Source organism: Rutilus rutilus (genome assembly GCF_951802725.1).
Source record: "Rutilus rutilus genome assembly, chromosome: 1".
Lineage (NCBI taxonomy): Eukaryota > Metazoa > Chordata > Actinopteri > Cypriniformes > Leuciscidae > Rutilus > Rutilus rutilus.
In genome coordinates this window covers 33,766,295-33,787,002 of record NC_140209.1, presented here as the reverse complement: position 1 = coordinate 33,787,002, position 20,708 = coordinate 33,766,295, and the positions used below count along the sequence as shown (strand labels likewise).

The 20,708-nt window shown below is 40.7% G+C and overlaps 2 protein-coding genes across 2 annotated transcripts in view; both read left to right on the top strand.

Moving 5' to 3' along the window:
- LOC311304609 (vascular cell adhesion protein 1) overlaps positions 1–20,708 on the top strand; it is a 660,847-nt gene that overhangs the window by 102,060 nt on the left and 538,079 nt on the right. The gene's annotated exons all lie outside the window — the stretch shown is intronic.
- Positions 1–20,708, top strand: part of pde4a (phosphodiesterase 4A, cAMP-specific) — a 58,146-nt gene that overhangs the window by 13,442 nt on the left and 23,996 nt on the right. The window lies entirely within an intron of this gene.

The window sequence follows — 20,708 nt, the reverse complement described above, 5'->3', positions numbered from 1 at the left end:
ATATATAGAAAGCTTGAAACATCTATTTTTAAACAGAACAATTCAAAACGAAAGAAAACAGACTGTTCTCTGCTTATGTCATCTGCATGAAATGTGTATTTCTCTCAGGAGCATTCACTACTGCTAAGATCGCGAGTCAGCATCGTCAACTTCATCTTCAACTTCACGTCAAATATCGGCCTGTTCACATCGGTCCTATTTTGACATCGGAACGATACCGATGTGTAAAAAAAATGACCGTATTGGCCGATATTATATCGGCGGCCGATATATCGTGCACCCCTAATCGATTTATATTCTTATGATCCAACTACATCGATCTGTGCTCGGCAAGTTGGCCTTCCGGATGACATAAATCGATCTAACATCATTTTAAAAGGTAATGAATCGATTGTATCAATACTAGGAAATAACGCATTGGATTTAAGCACGTCAGACTTTATAAGGATTTTTTTTTCTTAGCACTTTTAATGATAAAGGCGTTAAACGTTACTCGATTCAGTCTGCCTATCTGTGACGTGATCGCCATGCGTGACGCACCAGCAGCAGCGCAAAGACAACAAGCAGCGCAAAGTCTCTCACCTCAGAAAAACGGACTTTCCTGTCCTCTCAGCCGCTATACTGCAGTAGCGCGCACTCTTCAATTGCACGCGCACGCTGCAGGCTTATATCGTTTCACTATATAAAGCACAAAATAAACTACAAGCATGCAATGTCGTTACGTTTTAAATTAGAAAAAAAGTGTTGTCCAGATTCAGTATCTGCAGTCAGATGATGTTGTCAGGCTATATGTCCGTGTCATTATTCTATCATTATTTTCATAACTTGTAACGAAATAAAGTCTCGATCTCACCTCAGAAAAACGAAATCTCATGTCCTGTCATCGTTATACTGTGCTCGTAGCGTGCACTCTTTAATTGCACGCGCATAATTAATTGATACCTGATTCCCTTTCAAGAATTTTTGGCTAAAAAGTCACTGAATCGATTTCAAGTCACTGATATCGTTTCGGATCGTATCGTTCTAAATGAACCAATATCGTCCTTGAATCATATCGACAACCACGAATCGCGATACGAATCGAAACGTTGTTAAAACGAATCGTTACACCCCTACTTATAAGTATACTACTTATACTTACTTTATACACACATTATACATATTACATATACATAATTTATGCTTAATCAAGAATCAGTGCAAAAAAAGCTGCTTTAAATTATTGACACTTGGGTAAAAAAATTCAAAATTCAAAATAGTAACGCAAATCGTATCGCAAACCTTGGCAAAAGATTACCTGCTATCTCTGATGGTGACAGTGGGTCCTATTTTAATGATCTAAGCGCATGGTCTAAAGCACATGGCGTAAGTGCACTTAGTCTGAATCCACTTTTGCTAGTTTAACGATAGGAAAAATAGTCTGCGCACCCAGCACATGGTCTAAAAGGGTTGTCCCTATTCTCTTAATGAGTAATGGGTGTGTTTTGGGCGTAACGTGCAATAGACCAATCAGAGTGTCATTTCCCATTCCATTTAAAAGCCAGTTGTGGTATCTCCATGGCGGCTTGCTATTTACATGGCGGAATTTGCAAGCGGAAAAACTGAACGCTTCTCCAGAGAGGAAACGGATCTGGATCCGGATTCCACCATATCTGTATGTACACAATATTAATCTTGTACATTGTAATCCTTTTATTTTTTATATTTGGCTAGTTTGTGTGCTGCTGCACGTCCCTGTGTGTGTGATAAGCAGAGTGTACATGTGTTGTCCACCCGCCTATAGGCGCATATTACTAAGGCACCCTTTAAATAAAAAAAATAAAAAAATGCGAGACCAGGTTTCAGTTGGTCAATGGAACTGAACACACCTCGTGTTCAGACCAGCACGCCCATGGACGCAAATGCATTTGCTATTTAAACAACGTGGTGCAGGACATGTAAAAGATAACAAAGATTTCTGGCTGAAACTAGCAAAACACACTTGGCACCACATTGCGTCGGGTGTATGGTATGGCCCAGTGACGTTATTTTTCTCTGTTAAATACTTTTATCTTTATTTATCCTAGTCTGTGCTGAAATATTTCCCGTTCATCTTTCTAGATTGCTTAGAAAACAAATCCGGAGGGCTTCAGGAGGTTTACAATGAGTTAGCGCTGGTCAGTAAAATTTTATTGTCATATAAATAAATAAAAAAACGAATGGATCTCTATTCTTCGACTGTGATAGTTGTGCAAATACATTTGCATGTGTGTACATTTTTATATCCTATGTTTGCCTCTGTCATACAGCTTCAATGCCAAGTAAAATAGTCGTCTAACCATAATATAATTGGCTCAAAAACGCCCCCTCCCCCATCCTCACTTTCATATGCTAATATGAACAAAAAACATGATGCCACAATGTTTCTCTGACAGAGTAATTTAAAAAGCCATTTTAGATTCCCATGGTTGTCTGCAATGGGGTCAGTTCTCACATCCCTCTTTGCGTCTGCTGTTTAGCATTAGCGCGTCAGTATTCCGCGAGGAGCGTGTCGGTGGAGGTGTGAGGAGTCCTGAATTTCGCCTGTTATCAGACAGACAACCTGAACCAACCTGCTCCACAGCGGCAGCCTTCATTCCCATTCTCACATTTTGATGATAAGCTCTGTAGTGACATCCGTCAAGGGATCTTGGACCCTCTCTGAGTATGTGAGCATGTCTGAATGTGTGTGCGTGAGCACTGTGGACTCTCGTCTCAACGGGTGGCAGTTCTGAGAGAGACCGACATACTTGTGTCACTGAGGTGTCAGCCCCACAGATCCTCGCATATGCATTTACACACTCTCTCGTTCGCATGCGCACACACAACTACAGCAGAGACATCAAAAGACAGTTGTCAGAGCAATAGACGGGTGAGATAATGTAGGTTGGGCAGCAGAAAGCACACTGGGGAGAGACTAGTTCAAATTGAGGATAGCAAACAAATCAAAGCCGAGCCGAGTGCATTACCACACCTGGTGTTTGAGAGATATGAAGAGCGTCCCTCAGTTAATATGTATGCAATCCACCTGTTATGTTTGAGGCAGGGTTTCCTGTTGTCCTACCTGATGTACGATGTCACCAGGGATTTGTAACCCATAGATAGTCTGGCTTCAACCCACTGGATAATTATGAGAAAGTGGCAATCCTACTCACTGGGGAAGGACAGATGGCTGCGGTATCAGCAGAATATGGCTCTGACTGTCACACTGAACCATGATCCAAGACAATATTGCGTTCGCTTGTACTAACCTATAATGAATTAGCTTGCAAATACATGCTAAACATTAGTCATTTAGACAACATTATCGCCTGGTCCAACGAATCAACTCACAGATAAACATAATTAATGCTTCCTCCTCTGTGAATTTATTATGCAGTTTTCATGTTTGCTGGTTTGGTATGTCGTGATTGTGAGGATGCACACGGTTTCGCTTACAACATGAATATCCTTTGAGAGAAAGAAAGAGCAGGAGGATGCGTCGGCCTGCTCGGTTGGAGTCGGCTGTGGTCTGGTCATGTGTGAACTGGACTGGAAACTGCTGTTTCTGAGTCACTCGCATTATGTAACCTGCAGACAACCAACATTTTGTTCAAAAAAATATAGATTCAGGGTGGTACCAGGGATCCTAAAAGTGGTACTGGCTGTGATTGTTTAAAATGTCTCTCAGCTTTAGTCAAAACACTTTTGTGCTGAGGAGCATCAGCGCTCAGCTGTATTTAATACACTGTGTTTCTTACGGAAACCACAGCAGGGAATTTACGGCAAACTTAGAACGGGCTCTTGCATTATTGATGCCAGTCCACTGCAGCTATTGACAAATGTCCGACTGATATGGTTATTACATCACAGTGCTGAGTTACTGTAATGGACACTGCTTTGGTCCTTTGGGACCACCTTTTGACCTCCGTGAGACTGATTCAGGAATGCAGCTCGTCTGATCAGGAAGCCCTGTCTGTAAGCTGAACAGTCATGGGATAAAACTCCTGCCTCTCGTGGCATTTAAAGGCCTGAGATTCCCCATGTGCCCCGGGACTCCCTTCCATGCTGGGCCTGAATCTATTATCCTCAGATCCGAGACCACAGTGTGTCGATTCTGAATGGGCTCTAGGGTTAGAGATTTCCCCCGGCAGCGCCACGCTCTGCTGCTCTGTGATTGGCAGCAGGGGTCTGGACATCTGTAAAGGAGCAGGAATTGAAATGTCCTGTGAGGCAGGGAGCGGGCCGAGAGCCAGTGATAACTCCAACGAGGGTAATTCATTAACATCAACACTGAGCACAGCGAGACCTTGTTTCTCCCTCTTAAATTCAGATTATCGCAGTTGGCTCTTTCACTTGCCCTACTTTTCCAGCTTCTCCTGTCCCCTCTACACTTGTTTACGTGTCTGCCACTGTGTGTGCGTGATCCGATTGCTAAGTCAGGCCTTATGCGGTCTGCAAAGGCTATCGGACAATGTTTTTCAGCTGTATTTTTCTGTATCCCATGTTGTCCTCGCACAAAACACGGAACGCCATGCAAATGGTAAACACTGTAAATGAACGGAACGCAGTGGAATGTGATGTTGACACACACATCGCTGGCTCACCCCACCCCCTCTCCTTCTGCTCTTGAGATGCTTATCGCCCGTGACAGATTAGGGCACTTGTCGTCGTCTATGTTTAAATCCAGTCGTCGTGATGGGAGTCGACACTGAAGTCTAGGCATTCTGTGGAGAGAGACAGGTATACCGAGGACATGAAAGAAATAGGGAAAGTGCACAGAGAGAGAGAAAGATGGGGTGAGAATAGAAGAGAGAGACGGGGGAAAGAGAGTGAAGGGGAATGATAGATGAGAGGAAGCAGTGGTGCCAGTGATGGCCGCTGTCATAAAGAATTCACGGCAATCTTCCATTTAGCCAAATCAAATTCTTGGCTGGCTCCAGCTGTGATTGGCCCATGTTGTATCACTCATGAGGCCACAGCAGCATGACCTCGTGGGTCCAGCCCGCCTCTTTGTGAGTGCTATAAATAGGATAGGAGGCCTCAGGCTCCCATTTTAATGAGATTAAATCAAACCAGCCTCAACATTGAGTGTGAATTGAGCATAACTTCTGTATCTTGCTTTGGAAAAAAATAGTAGTTTGCATGGGTAAAGTGCAAGTTTTTGCGTTCAGTTCATCTGGTTTTGTTTTGTTTTGAGTTAACTTAAAATGGCAAATCCGTTACTTAAAAGTTGCAACCATTGTAGCAATTATCTGTTTAGATCAAGTTAATTTTAACACGATTTCTTAATTTTCACGTTTTCTGAAAATTATTCCAATTATTAATATGGTTTTAAATTATTTCATATTATCTATTAAACTAATCATAAATGCATTAATATAATTATCTGGTACATTGTGTATTTACTGTATTTGATTGTTTTCCTTAAAAACGGCAAGAAAATTCATTTAATTGCATATCTTTTTGAGCTCGTAATTTTTTATCCTATCAACAAAATCCTTGCCCTTTTTTTTGTTCGAAAATTCATTTCACTTGAATTAACGTCAAAATACAGAAGGAAAGATCTGTCACTACTTTCTTTACATCGTAACTTTATAGTAAGTTGCTGGAATTTCAGAATAGTAAGTAAACTAAACAAAGCATTTAAAAAAAATAATAATTCAGTAATATTTTCGTACAGAGAACACAAGCCACGTGCACTCCACACACCTGCATGCCACCTATATTGTTTTTGTAGTATTGATGTTTAATGGATTTGATAAGGTGTTCTCACCACACCTCCACTCAGGGTGTGCCGTTTTTTCCTTGTGATCTGTCCGTTATCTGGGCAATGTGCTTTACACCACAGCACCATAAAAATTATTCAGCAACCTGTGTTTTACTCTAATGGCTCCAATCAGCTTGTCAGGCTATGTTTTATGCCAGACGTTGTTTTTTTTTGTAGTTAGATGGCTCTCTTCATGTTAAAAGGTCCAACCAAAATGAGCCAGGTCTCATGACATGAGCAAGACGAATTCTGGTGCTGCAAGCATGTGTTAGCGTATGTGTTTGTGAGTATGTGCCTGTATGTGCGAGTGTCATTGACTATTTGCATGTGTCTGGGGACAGAGTGGGAGACGACCAGTCTGTTTGGCCATACTGCTGGTCGGCAGCCCATACATGCTCTCTGCCATACGCTGTAAGAGCCTCCAAGAGCAGACGCTCTTAAAGCACGGCTGCAGCTCACTGGGGGTGCTCGCTGTTGGTGCTCTACAGGCTTTTAACCCTTTTACTGCTTAGGGCTAGGCAATATGAACAAAATCTTATAACATGATTAACAGAAAAGGAATATATATATATATACGTTTTTGACGACCAGAACCCTTCCTAGAGCTGGCCGTCCGGCCAAACTGAGCTATCGGGGGAGAAGAGCCTTGGTGAGAGAGGTAAAGAAGAACCCAAAGATCACTGTGGCTGAGCTCCAGAGATGCAGTCGGGAGATGGGAGAAAGTTGTAGTAAGTCAACCATCACTGCAGCCATCCACCAGTCGGGCTTTATGGCAGAGTGGCCCGACGGAAGCCTCTCCTCAGTGCAAGACACATGAATGCACACCTGAAGGACTCCAAGATGGTGATACATAAGATTCTCTGGTCTGATGAGACCAAGATAGAACTTTTTGGCCTTAATTCTAAGCGGTATGTGTGGAGAAAACCAGGCACTGCTCATCACCTGTCCAATACAGTCTCAACAGTGAAGCATGGTGGTGGCAGCATCATGCTGTGGGGGTGTTTTTCAGCTGCAGGGACAGGACGACTGGCTGCAATCGAGGGAAAGATGAATGCGGCCAAGTACAGGGATATCCTGGACGAAAACCTTCTCCAGAGTGCTCTGGACCTCAGACTGGGCCGAAGGTTCACCTTCCAACAAGACAATGACCCTAAGCACACAGCTAAAATAACGAAGGAGTGGCTTCACAACAACTCCGTGACTGTTCTTGAATGGCCCAGCCAGAGCCCTGACTTAAACCCAACTGAGCATCTCTGGAGAGACCTGAAAATGGCTGTCCACCAACGTTTACCATCCAACCTGACAGAACTGGAGAGGATCTGCAAGGAGGAATGGCAGAGGATACCCAAATCCAGGTGTGAAAAACTTGTTGCATCTTTCCCAAAAAGACTCATGGCTGTATTAGATCAAAAGGGTGCTTCTAGTAAATACCAGGGTTATTATAGTTTTGCATTTTTCATCAGTTTTTATTTTTATTTCGTTTTGACTTTTTGTTTTCAAATTCAGTTTAGTTTTAATTAGTTTTTAAAGTGGGTTTGCTAGTTTAGTTTAGTTTTTATTTTTTGAAAATGCTTAGTTTTAGTTTAGTTTTTATTAGTTTTAGTGTTAGTTTTAGTCTTTTTTTGTAATTTGGGTTATTTGTCAGGGACAAGATTCAAAAAGGTCAGAAAAAGTATTGTGTAATAATAACTCAACAAAAACATAATACAATTTTAGAAAAAAATTCACACCCCATTGCAATTCCTTTACCTCTTACAAAATCCACACGCCGTACCAAAAATCTACACATCTTCTAACGTTATACAGAATTCACACCCTATACAAATACCACAGCTGTACAATTTTCACACCTTAAATTTACCCTATACAGTCAATAGCCTACTCATCTGGATTGAAGCAGCAAACATTCAGTGTAAAAGTAAAAAAATGACATAACATTATTTAATATTTGAATCACAGCTTATGCTGTTTTGACATTGACAACCACAATCAAAAAGTGCATTTTACCTCAAACTTGCGACTAGTTAACTTTCTAAAGAAGGCGCAATCGCTTCTCGGGTCGACATTAACACACTGACAAAATTATATTCAGAATTTTAAATATTTTTATACCACTTTTTAATGTGTGATTGTGTGAAGGTGTTCACGAGATAGAGATACCAACCTTTCGCGAACTTGCTTTCAACGTCGAACGAACACTCGTTCTCATGGGGACGCGGTGTGCACGGAGGGGAGGGGCTGTGTGTGTGTGTGTGTGTGTGTGTGTGTGCGTGCGTGCGCGCATCTGAGAGACGTATGGGGAAAGGAAATGCAGCTGAACGAATATGCTGCGTGTTTTAAATAGCGTTGAAAAATTAAAGACCTTGACAAAGACGAAAACTAAGGACATTTACTCTATAATTTTATTTTATTTTAGTTAGTTTTGCCAAACACACATTACAGTTTTAGTTAGTTATCGTTTTTTTGTAATGCCTCGTTTTTATTTTTATTTCAGTTAACGACAATGTTTTTTCCCACCTAGTTTTCGTTTTTTCGTTCGTTTTCGTTAACGATTATAACCTTGGTAAATACTGAGCAAAGGGTCTGAATACTTAGGACCATGTGATATTTCAGTTTTTCTTTTTTAATAAATGTGCAAAAATGTCAACAATTCTGTGGTTTTCTGTCAATATGGGGTGCTGTGTGTACAATAATGAGGAAAAAAAATGACCTTAAAGGATTTTAGCAAGTGGCTGCAATATAACAAGGAGTGAAACATTTAAGGGGGTCTGAATACTTTCCATACCCACTGTATATATATATATATATATATATATATATATATATTCTCACTGTATGAGTTTTTGTCTCATGTTTAGGCCTATATGATATGATATAGTTAAGCAACATCACACGAGTGCTGTCCTTATCCTGAATAGCACGAGTGCACATGTGATATTGATTTTATACAACAGTTCAATAAATAATTAGTTAATATTGTGATATATTTTACACACAATATTGTCTGTTTTTGCTAAGTTTTTCCAACAAAAATATATTACCTATAAAGGCAGAGCACAGCTGTTGAACAAAGGTTTTGACAGAATCAATCAGGCGAACCAATGATTCAGTGGTCCCTTCATAAGGAGATTCATAAAGAGAGACATTAAGTGTGTTCGACTTGAAGCTTCGCTGCGCAAAACCGATCAAAGTATTGCATGATTGATTAGACTGCACGGCTCCTTATGCTTTCAAAACGTTCTCGCGGTACGTGCCCCCTCAGATTTTTGAGCTAGGTTTAAATGAATTTAATGCAGCTTCCAAAAGACAAAAAGCATTTATAGTTTGTAAAATACGAAAGCTGCAATAATAATCCTTTCAAATATAATATGACGAAGTGTTTTATTGATATCCGATGGTCTACACATTGAGTAGGTGACTAAAAAGTTTACTCTATTCTTGCAGGTACAAAATTAATAGTGCCCTAAATTTATCGTCTTTTGGTGAATTTCTTTGGTTTGGAGCTAAAATATGTCACACAACCGAGTCGATTTGTGCAAAACCATCCAGTTATCGTGTGTGGGTGGTTGGGGGAATCCGTCCAAAATTTTACAGAATATACATTTTTAACCTTCTGTTCAAATTATTTTTACTGATCGACCGAAAGGTAATGAAGGATTTCAAAGAACAGCCTCTTATTCACAAAATGTGTTGTACAACGCTGAGATAAGGTACAGTTTGCCTTGTGGTGTCAGTGCTTATGGTTTAAATTTGTTTGTTTCTATAATCTACAAAATATATGATGGACTAAATCAATGCAGGACTTATAGGCCTAATATTCTTAATATGGAATTGGAATAGCGACAGTATTAATATCATATGTTCTCACTTTGATAATTCAATCGGATATGGGATATGATGACATTGCAGTAATAATTACAGTGAAAGCTTAAGTAAAGTTTTATTATAAATATAGTTAGTTACTTTATTTGGGTTGTTTTGTTTGACCCGCCCAACTGGTGCCCCCTCAAAAATACTAAGTGCATGACGCCCTGCACCCATTTACTTTATTCCTGAATGAATCAGTCATTTGAATGAGTCGAATGAATAAATGACTCAATGACTTACTTTATTTAAAGTATCATTTCATTAAAAAATTATTTCATATTTTGGGAATAGTTTGGCCAAATTTTTTTATTCTGTTTATTTACATTTACTCACCCTCGTGTTGTTTCAAACCTGTATGGCTTTCTTTCTTTTTCAGAACAAAAAAGAAGATATTTAGAATGTTGGTAGCCAAACTTTTGTCTGTAAATATAGCTAAATACCAATTCAGCTTCTGAAAAAAAAATCATGGCCTTTTAGCTTAAAAGTTTGTGTGTAATAAATTCTATGTTGAATCGAATAAAATATTTATTTCTAAAACTACTTTTTGTAATGTGCATTTGATGCTTTTCTCAGTCAACACAATAATGACTTTAAATTATTTTTTGGGGGTAATTTCTCAGCCAAATTTGATGTGCGATTAAGACTAGATTAAATGTTTTAATCGCTTGACATAATCGCTAACACACACACACACACACACACACACACACACACACACACACACACACACACATATATATATGGCTTCAATTTCAATAATAATTTTTTCTTGGCTGTCTAGTGAATTAAATAATGTATTTAACAAATGATACTTCATCTCATTTCATTATTTTATTTGGAACTTGATTGATGCCATCCAAAATCTGGCATCAGTGCCAAAACAGCTTTATGTAACATGAGTTAAAAACAAAAATAAAGTAAAAGTACAAAAGTACAATGAGCCACTTTCAAAGCCAGTGCACATCAGCTGAATTTTATATGAATGCATTAAGTTATTATGCTAAAAGCAATTAGGCACACTTCTTAATAACACGTTTCTGATTTTGATTAGTTTGGGAATCATTCTGCTTGTTTTTTTTTTTTTGCTTTCAGATTTAAATAGTGTAAAGTGTTTCTTCCATTGCATGTAAAGCTTTTCTACTGGCTTATTTTTCTGCCCTTTTATTATCTCTGTCTACCAATAACAGCTTCCTCTGCCCTATCCACTCAATCCACCGCCAATAACGACTCCCAGTGCGCAGTCAGTAACCACAATGCTTCCTATATGTCTCGCCTCCAATTACCGTCATAAATATCAGTTGAAACATGATGTCTACGTGCATTAATATATCGCTTGAGTGAGCACTGATTGAAGTCCATTCATCAGAGGGTGATCAGATGTGGACAGAGAGAGAGAGATTTACTTTCCGTGTACTGAGGAGTGACAGAATAGATTGTGAAAGATGAAGTGCTAAGAGATACACATGAGAAGAGGCAAGAGAAGCTGAAAGAGAATGATTTTGCTCATGAGTGAGCGAGAGAGGGAGAGAGAGAGAGAGAGAGAGGACCAGATAAGACAAATGCAGCTGCAGAAACAAAGAAGCTGTCTATGAATAGCCCATTTTTTTAGTGCAAAAGTCTAGAAGCACAACCTAAATGGATCGTTCAGCATTACCAGCCTTGGACCCAAGTGTCTAAAATAATCCAGGCACTTTTCTTATTGAAGATAAAATGACAAACTCTCACATAAATCTCTTTCTCACAGTGATGCAGGCCATTGCCTTAAAGTAGCCCGATGTCAAGCAAAATCAAATCACATGAACTATAAAAGTGTATGAAAACACTATAAATAAAAGCCAGTGGGATTCGATAAAAAAACATAACGTCTCTGAGCCGGAGTCTGAGCTGTTCTTTCTAGTAAAAGCAAGTCAGTGTCAACCACGGTTGATGCCCGTTTGCTGATATAGGTCAAGGCTGCAAACTTTCAGAGAAAATTGATTTTAGAGGGGCTTCACAGCTGGAGTGACACGGCATATTCACAGATAGACAGACGTCAGACGCCATCTCGGCATTGTGAAAAAGAGCCTGACACTTCCTCCAGTCTAACCTAATATATTATTTTTCTGTCTCAAATCTTTTAAACTTTTTAGCTTAGACAGACAGTCTCCAAAAACGACACAATGCGAGTAGCATGCAGCCTCAGGGTGAATGCGGTTCATGCGGTTTAAACAAAATGCTCCATGGAATAGATTTCTCCTCTCTCCCACTAATGACTGTTTTTGCCTTTTCTATCAATGAGCATAATTATTATCCTCTCAGGATAACTTAATTAATCCAAAGAAATATAGGTGTAATACCTTTGTTGGAGTGAATGTACCCTCATAAGCTTTTGTTTGAATCTTTTATTGCTTTCCACTGTTGGTAATTCAGTTCCACTCATCTGTCTATCAGGGCTGTTCTGCAAGGTCAACCACTGTAACCTGAAGATTGATTTTAAAAATGCATCAGTGACTAATCAAACACAATTACCAAATGAAAACAATGCTCGCATTCTTATCCTGTTTCGTACAATTAAACTTGTCACTTCATTTTCCCTCATTATACCAGTCAGCATTCATGATATGTTTTTCATACATATCATATCAGTGTGTCTTTATAAATTTTGTGTGACAAATCGATTGTGAAGGTTGCCATATAAAATAAAATCTCATTAATAAATTGCCTGGCACAAAGAGGGAAGAGACTTTAGATTTACACCTAGGAAAGAACACAACGCGAAATCAGATGGATGGATGGATGGATGGATGGATGGATGGATGGATGGATGGATGGATGGATGGATAGATAGAAATGAAAATTACCATACTCAGAGCTGTATTTTTTAAATGTATAAAAGAAAATATGCAAGAAATAAGGTTATGAACTTAAGTAAATGCCACATGTGTCCATCCATTAGTACTCAGCAGTGGTTACAAATGAGTTGAATTTGGTGTGACTGATTAGGGAGACATCCAAATTGTGCAGTCATTCCTCACCATTTCAATTAGTGCCCATGTGTTGCATGCGAGAAGCAGAGCTTTTAGGCAAGATAAAAATACAGTGATTGAAAGCCCAGTGTCCAATGAAAACTCGTTTTTTCTCCCCAATGCAAACAGCGCTCGTGATGCTCTCGTAGACACCTACAGACGCACAATGTCCTGGAAGGAACCAAAATGACGTGTTTAGTGCCTCTTGTCCAATGAACAGCGATCTTTGTTCCATTAAAATCAATATAACAGGTATCTGCCATAGACTCCCAACGAAGCATGGCTTCAATGGGGTTCTCCGAGCCATCTGTTCATGAAATCCTGTGCACAGATTCAATTAGATTAAAGTGGATCGCCAAAAATGCAAATTATACTATCCACTTTTATTTAGTACAATATGATGCGTGATAGATTGATAGATAGATAGATAGATAGATAGATAGATAGCAATGATATGAATCTGAAATGTAACAGATAGATTGGTGCAGATGGAGAGATGAGGGTGGCGTAGAAGACAACTCTACAGTGACACAAAGGTAGCTCTTGATGACTCACTCCCTCCTTCTTTTTCTGTATCTCTCTTTCTCTCTCTCCAGTCTGGATTAAAATAACAGAACCCCAGCAGCCCCAGCCTGCAGAGGGGGAGTTATGCTTTCCATCTCAGAGACAGGGTGATACGCTAAAAATACCCCTCTGTGTGTGGGCTGCACTAGGAGATCAGGGCGGGGGTGCAGCTCTGGAAGCCGGTTTGTACATTACAGTTTTGGTGTATGCAGAATGAGAGTCTATGTGCCGTCTAAACGCACAGGATAGATGCTCTTACTGGATCCGAGTCAGGGTCGATATCCCTGATTGGCTCGTTACATGGATTAGGGTGTTAATTGTATTCCCAGTTCAGTTGCATTGTCCCTGATGGTGTCTCTCAAGGGCCTTTGTTAGACAGCCAACTGACCACTAGTCTCTCGATTATGGAATTTCTTCCCTCAGTAACTTCTTTGTTTTGATCATTACACCCGGTAACTATGTTGGATTGGTGCTATTAACCAATCAATATGTCGCCATGCAGTGAAATGAACAAGGCTCAGGACAACATATTTTTCAGATCAGCTGTTGTGTCTCAGAATGAAACCGTTTCGATTGTAAATTGTCGATCGTCCTTCGTGTATCTTCCTCCCAGTCCATTCATATATTCAGCCTATGATGTGCTACGAAGCAAGGCATCCTCCACCTGAAACCAGTGAGGATGGAAGTGCTCAAGTATTGAAAGCAGACGGATGCTGATTGAAAGCAACCCTCATTAAACCAAACACTTGTTTGGTGCTTCCCCGTGACATTTCAGCTCACTAAAGCTTGTTAAAAGATGTTCATGATTTTTAATAGTTTCCCATTACTCCACATGGCCCCTAGATTCACAGGGACGATTTCCATATAAAAGGTTATCGAGTTGAGCCGCTCTAGGGAATGAGAGGAGTGAACGTAGCGGGGGGAGAGAGAGCCTTTGGGGTGCTGATGGCTGTACTCAGTAGGAATTAGTCAGATTTGAGTATTTGAGCATGGAGCTGGCAGGCTTGGCCACAATGGCCAGTGCCAACACCACTGAGTAATGTTGGTCAATGCTGGTTATTGTGTCATGGCAGTGGGGTTCACTGGGTGAATTTTGCTGTTATAAGGTCACAGCTGGGTGACAAATCAGGATGGGATTGAAAGGAGAGTGCTGCAGGGTGCCGAACAGAATAATTTATTGCGCACATGACATGAACGCTGTTCACATCAAGGATTAGGCATAATTTTCTAAAGATTTAAAGATTTGAAGGAAACTTATATGACTTTCTTTGTTCCTAGAGCACAAATATGAAATTGCGGGACTTCAAAAAGATATGTAAAATCGCCGTAAAAGTAATGAGAAGTTGTGTGAGATACAGTTTTACAATTCAATACAGAGATACAGATACAATTTACATTGTTATTCACTAATAATCTTCAGTAAAGTAAATAAATTATGCAGACTGTTTTTTTGAACCAGATCAACCGATTCATTTAAAGTCCCCTGTGTTGAAAATCAAGCTTTTACTGTTGTTTATATGTCTATGTGGTGTTTTTAGTATGCTTTAAGACAAACCATGTGCAAATTCATAAGTCAACACCATTGCTGAGTATTTTCTCCTTAGAAACTGCAGTGAACTCAAAAACGTTCTGCTTTCTGACGTCACAAACTACATTGTAACCAATCAGGTCAATGTGTGATCGTCAACGAGTGGATCTCTGAGCTGGTGTGAGTGAGTGGAGGCTGGTCCAATTTGCATATTCATATAAACCGCATATACTAAATGAGGAAAGGGTGTAGAGTGACATTCGAGCTATTTTAAGGCAAGAAGAAATTTGTTTTCAAAGATCTTTTTTTTTTTTAATATGTAATTTTGGTGATCAAAGATTCGTTTTAAGGGATACAATTATTGACTACAGGGGGACTTAAAGGTCTGACTCAAACAATTAGTTTATGAATCAGACATCACTTCTTTTCTCATGAACGCACCAAGGAGTTGGGGGGATGTCAGGATTTTCAGTGGACCCAATTAAGTAAATTAAGACTTTTGTTTATCACACAAAGCTACCTCAGAAACCTTGGACTATAGTGTACAACTGTTATGATACTTTAATGGTGTTGTGTCCTTTTTAAAGCTTCAAAGCTTCAGTCTTTAAGCACTGTCTTCTCTTTTTGTTTTCTGTGGAAGAAAGAAAGTGACACTTGGAATGACATGATGGTGTGTAAATGTTGACAGATTTTTCTGGGGTGTATTTATAGCAAAGACGGGGTACTATTCTTGAAGCTAGGAGTGTGCTGATATCATTTGGCTAATATGAACTGATAGGTATCCCATGAGGATTTGCATGAAAATAGAGAAATCAAGCAAAAGACAAATAAGAGCATGAATAACTGATGCAGTGTTGCTCAGGGAAATCAGAAATAGACACTGAGCAGGATAGTAGTAAAACTAGTTTGTGGCTGCCTATCATGTCTGTACAGGACTCTGACTTAGCACACCACAGAAGAGTCACTCCATGCACAAAGCTGAGGTTTATATGGAATTTGGAAAGGCATCCAGGCATAATATAGATAGTAAAAGCAATCTTCTCAATGGCCCTCACAGAAATGACTGTACAGTTGAATCAATGGTATCAAGGCTTTAAAGCCTCTTCCTGAGGGCAGATGCCTGGCTTGTCTGTAATGGTTGAGCTCTCACTGTTGGGACACTTTCAATAGGGTGCTTCTGATCCTGTCTGTCAGATAATCTGCTGTAATCCCCAGCTCTCTTATCTGACTGGAGCACGGTGTCCTGCAAGATGACTTCACGCCAGGAAGCGCAGCGTGGCCAGCCTGCTTCTTTCAGCCCTGCCTGCGTGTTTGTGCGGGACTGTGACACAGGACACAGCCTCCGGTGCAGATCACAGCCAGCTTTCAGCTTCCATGTTTACCTGCCGTCAGGAAGACGGTCACTCGCCTGTCTTGAGGGAAGAGGTGGAATGTCGCGTGGGGGAACATCAGGAGCCTTGCAGGTTTCACCAAGACTCTAGCGGCTGGAAGAGAGTGTTCCACACGCTCCCTTAAATACCTCTGTGAGTCAGCGTGGGGACTGATGAGACACAGTTTGCTGTAATGCACTGCCAAAGGGACAGAGCGCCACAATAAAAGCTCTATCACACGGCATCAGCTGCTGATTAAAGAGCCAGCGAAGTGACAGCATCATATACAGTCACCACTGATTTTATGATTGCCCCCCACTCCCCAACATCTCGCACCTCCTCTGACCCCCCTCCTGCATGCAGCAATCAACCAGGTGCTAAATGCCCGGGCACGGATAGGGGGAGGCAGTCATCGGGGGTGTTGGTGTGCACATGGTTCGCTTGGCAGCAGAGAAAGTGGAGGCAGGAAATAACTGTCACTCTCCATTCAGGCTGGGAACGGGCGAGTGGTGGTGGTTGGGGGTCGGGGGAGGCGTTAATCATTAACTGAAAGGGAGAGAATTAAGTTTTTTTTTGGCGAGAGGTCTTTTTTTAAATGGCTCTTCATACTTAAAGAATTCACTGTAGCGGTGTGTGCTGGGAGCTTGTAGACCAGAGTTTCCAGGGCCCCAGGTTTTGTGTTTACTGGTAGTAAGGAATCAATAAGAGGGCCATTGGATGGAATGAGCCTGTAAATCCTCCATGATATCCCTTACATATTTTACAGCAAGTTTTAATTAATTCAATCAGCTTCTTAACTCAAACTTCAAAGCCTTTTAAAACCCAGAGTATTAATGGAACATAATCAAATTCCTTTATTATTGCGGCGTAAGTGAGAATGTTCGGAATCAGCTACCGGAACACTTTGTATCAGCAAATGGGGAGTAAGTGCTACAGTTTGTACTCGAGGCAAGCTCTTCAAATGAAGGGATGATGGTTCACATATGAATTTGTGATTAAGTTACGATTATGCTTACTATTGTGATCTTAGGAGGGAAAATGGGGGTAGTTTTAGTGTATGCGTTTATTTTGTAAGTCGTCTTTTAGTCCTTGTGACTCAAAGCTACTTCTTTTAGAGCATTACACACTCCATTACTCATAGGCCCAGATTTATATTCAATTAATTTCAAATCTGCCACCCCGAAAAGCTGTGAATAGGAAGAATCATGCCTCCACTCACTATCCTGGGCCGCATAGAGGATGGTACAACATTTATCAAATTACTTTAATTGTGCTGTCACGTTCAGGCAGCCTCTTGGACGTTAGTAAGACATCCTCATTGTGTGAAGCCTTCGGGGGGCACACGTGTGAGCTATTATGTATTTTAATTCTTCCCTCTGGACTTTTACAATATAACCATTTCCTTTATTTTTAGACTTTAGGTCCACATCAGTTTGAGCATCTTTGTATCTGAAAGCAGTAATTGCTTTTCTTGTCTCCTGGAATTATTGTCAGGTTGCAGCTTGTTACAGTTACTCCAATGTCATTTAGCAGATACATAAACAGCCCAACCAATGCGCTAGGGTTGGTTTTCAGAAGCACGGGATGTGCTGACATTAATGTGTTATCTTTTATAGGAAAGACTCACCCAGCTGGCACAAATCCTTTCCTCTGTGCCCCCTATGATCATGATGTTGTCCAGAGTCCTACTCTTCAGGGGTTCTGTTATCACCGAATGAAAGTGAGAGCTGCCAATGGCATATCCTGCAATGCACAGAAGAAAAAAGAAGAAATTGTGTTGTGTGTATTTTGCGAGTGCATTATCTATGATGAAAGTTTAATACATTTCTACCCTTATTGATTACTGAAGCAAGATAATTGCGGCTGCTTCATCCACAATTTATGCACATTAATACACTGCATTTGCATATTTTCACACTTACTTGTGCAGCTCAATGTAAGTGCTATTTATAATAATTATTAAAAAAGACAAATATCTGATTCCTTCAATTCATGGAGCTCAGTTTTGACGAGGTTTAGCGACGAGGTGTTTGACACAACAGTTCCACACACACAAAAAACGGCCTTTGATTGTGTGTCTATGAGGGTATAGTGAGTGTGTCTCTTGTGCCTTATAAACAAATGAGAACTCCAATATCCCAGCATGCATTCTGCTTGCTTTTTTATTCTGGGCTGAGTCACAGCCATAGACACAAATTACAGAGAAGGAGGCAGTGAAAGGCAGAGATCTTGTGAGAGACAGAAGACAGAGACTGGTAAAAAGCCAGAGAAGCAGAGAAGGAGATAGAATGAGGGTGAAGGAGAAATAGAAGGGCTCGAATCACAACACAAGAAAGAGGAGGAGAAGGGGAAACTGGTTGACAAGGCTTCTCATTTCTTATTGTTCACTCCTTTGTGTATAGTCTCTGAGTAGCACAAATGTCACATGACTACAGGAGGCATTAAAGTGAAGCACAGACAGAAAAGCAGGAGCATTCGTGTGCGCCCACACATTCACTCTCTCTCGCACACACACACTACCTTCTACAGGCATGAATACAGTGCAAGAAAAGCAACACACTCTGAGCGAAAGGCGCCGTGTTAATGCAGAAAAAAAAAAGAGCTTGTTCTCCGTATAAATAGGAAATGGGTTTACAGAGAGCTGCTATTTCTACTGCACAGTAAAGCCAGACTGCTGTAGTTATGCAGATAGTGACAGAACTCTTTAAGGTCAACCGTGTGTTATCAACTGTAAATAGTGTTGCAGTTGTTGCTGGAAAAATAAAATGGTTTTGGAAGAAGCTGTACATGCACCTAGGGCAAGTAAATATTTAGATAGGCCATGAGTCACCTCCCTCCCTCTTGCTCTTCCTCTTCTCCTTTATGATTTTGCTCTCCTCGCTCCCTTTTTCAAGTACTCGTGCACTCCATTTTCTCCTGTCGCTCATGTCGCTTGGTCTTCCCATCACTGCGAGAGGAATTCTGTGAGCTGCGAGATAAGGAGTGTGAGAACAGGAAACAACTTAACAAGGAAGGATTTAGATGGAAAGCAGACTGATGGGAGAAAGAGAGAGAGATGTAGAGGAAAGATGAGGTGTAGGTCAAGAGCCCGAGGCAGTGTTTGTCTCGAGGGACATGTAGAGAGGACAGGTAGGGCCTGTTTACTGTGGATTCACATCACTCAGGATCTCTAGAGAGAGGGGACAGCAGCTGCTAGAAAGAAGCGTTTCAAGTGCTGTTGCACTGGACGTCTGTGTGATAAAGAAAAGTAAACAACCGAATCAAAGGACCTAGCTGTAGTCCAGATCCAGCTCACCAACAGCAGCATAGAAACAGGAGCCCTTCATAGCCACAGGCTAAAACTACCTTCAGTTCTGCAGTTAGGGGCAGGAGACGAGCTTGGATGCCTTATGCGCTGTGTGTGGGAAGAGGGGTTTTAGTATTTTGTCTGTGAGAAGCGAGGGAGTGAGGGGGAGGAAGAGTGACTGACAGCGCGCGAGAGAGACTGAAGTCTTGGCAGGCACCGAGTTCTGACGCTTCACTTCTGAGGTGTAGGCTTTGGTTTGAGGTTTCTCTGGTGTGGTGTACCCATAATTCCCGGCATGACTCAGAGGAGGCTGGAACCAGAGGAATTAGGAACCATGCAAAAGCCTTCCCTTTTTTCTGCTTGGCTCCTATCGCACCATGCCCATGACCCCTGTTGCTTTTTTAGACGTTTGAGGCCCCATCGCAGAGTACAGGAGCACAGGTGATCCCAGTCAAATGGCTCCTGGCCTCCAGCTCAAGGATGAGCTGTTCTTGGCATTCTCCCTGTGATGTGGTGACATTATATGTCTTGTTTACAACTGGCGATTGACCTGCAATAGGTTCCATGCTCACTTTCAGCTCTGCAGTCATTAGGCTCTCCAGATGACTAGTTTTCATTCGTTATCACTGAGCCATGATAACTGAACAAATACAGTACGTATTATAACCCCAGATGGGGTCAGACACCATATCCGGTACTTTTCCACTAGTCACGTTTTATGCCAAAACTGTGCGGATTAGTCCGTCCACAGATGTCGACTTTTAATGATAAGCTTAAGGAGTGGTTTGCCCAGAATTAAAATGATAGATTTATTTACTCACCCTCATGTTGTTGTTGTTGATTTTTGTGAAACATAAAGGACAAAAAAAGCCATAAAAGAAGTCCACATCACCATTTTCATATGAACCGAAACATATGAACTCTCGAATTTCTCAATTTTGCATATTTGAACTGGCATATCACATTAAGTTACCAGAACCAACTTCTGCATTATCCAATACCACTTATATATTTTTATCAGTTCATTCAGTCCCTGGGAATCAAACCCATGAGCTTGGCGTTGCTCTACTGTTTGAGCGACAGGAATGCAATTTTGTTTTTGTGTCGTGACATTAAACCTTCTGTTAAGGGGAAGATTAGAATTTTTTATTTTTTGTTCCCAAGATTTGGAATAAACACCCAAGTCCTTTGGCCTATTTTTATGGTGTTTTTGTCCCTTTTGGAGCTTGACAGCTTAACCTTCTAAGATGTGAGTAGGGTGAGCAGGTAATAACAGATTTTAAATTTTTGCGTGAACTGTTCCTTTAAACCACAAAGTGCC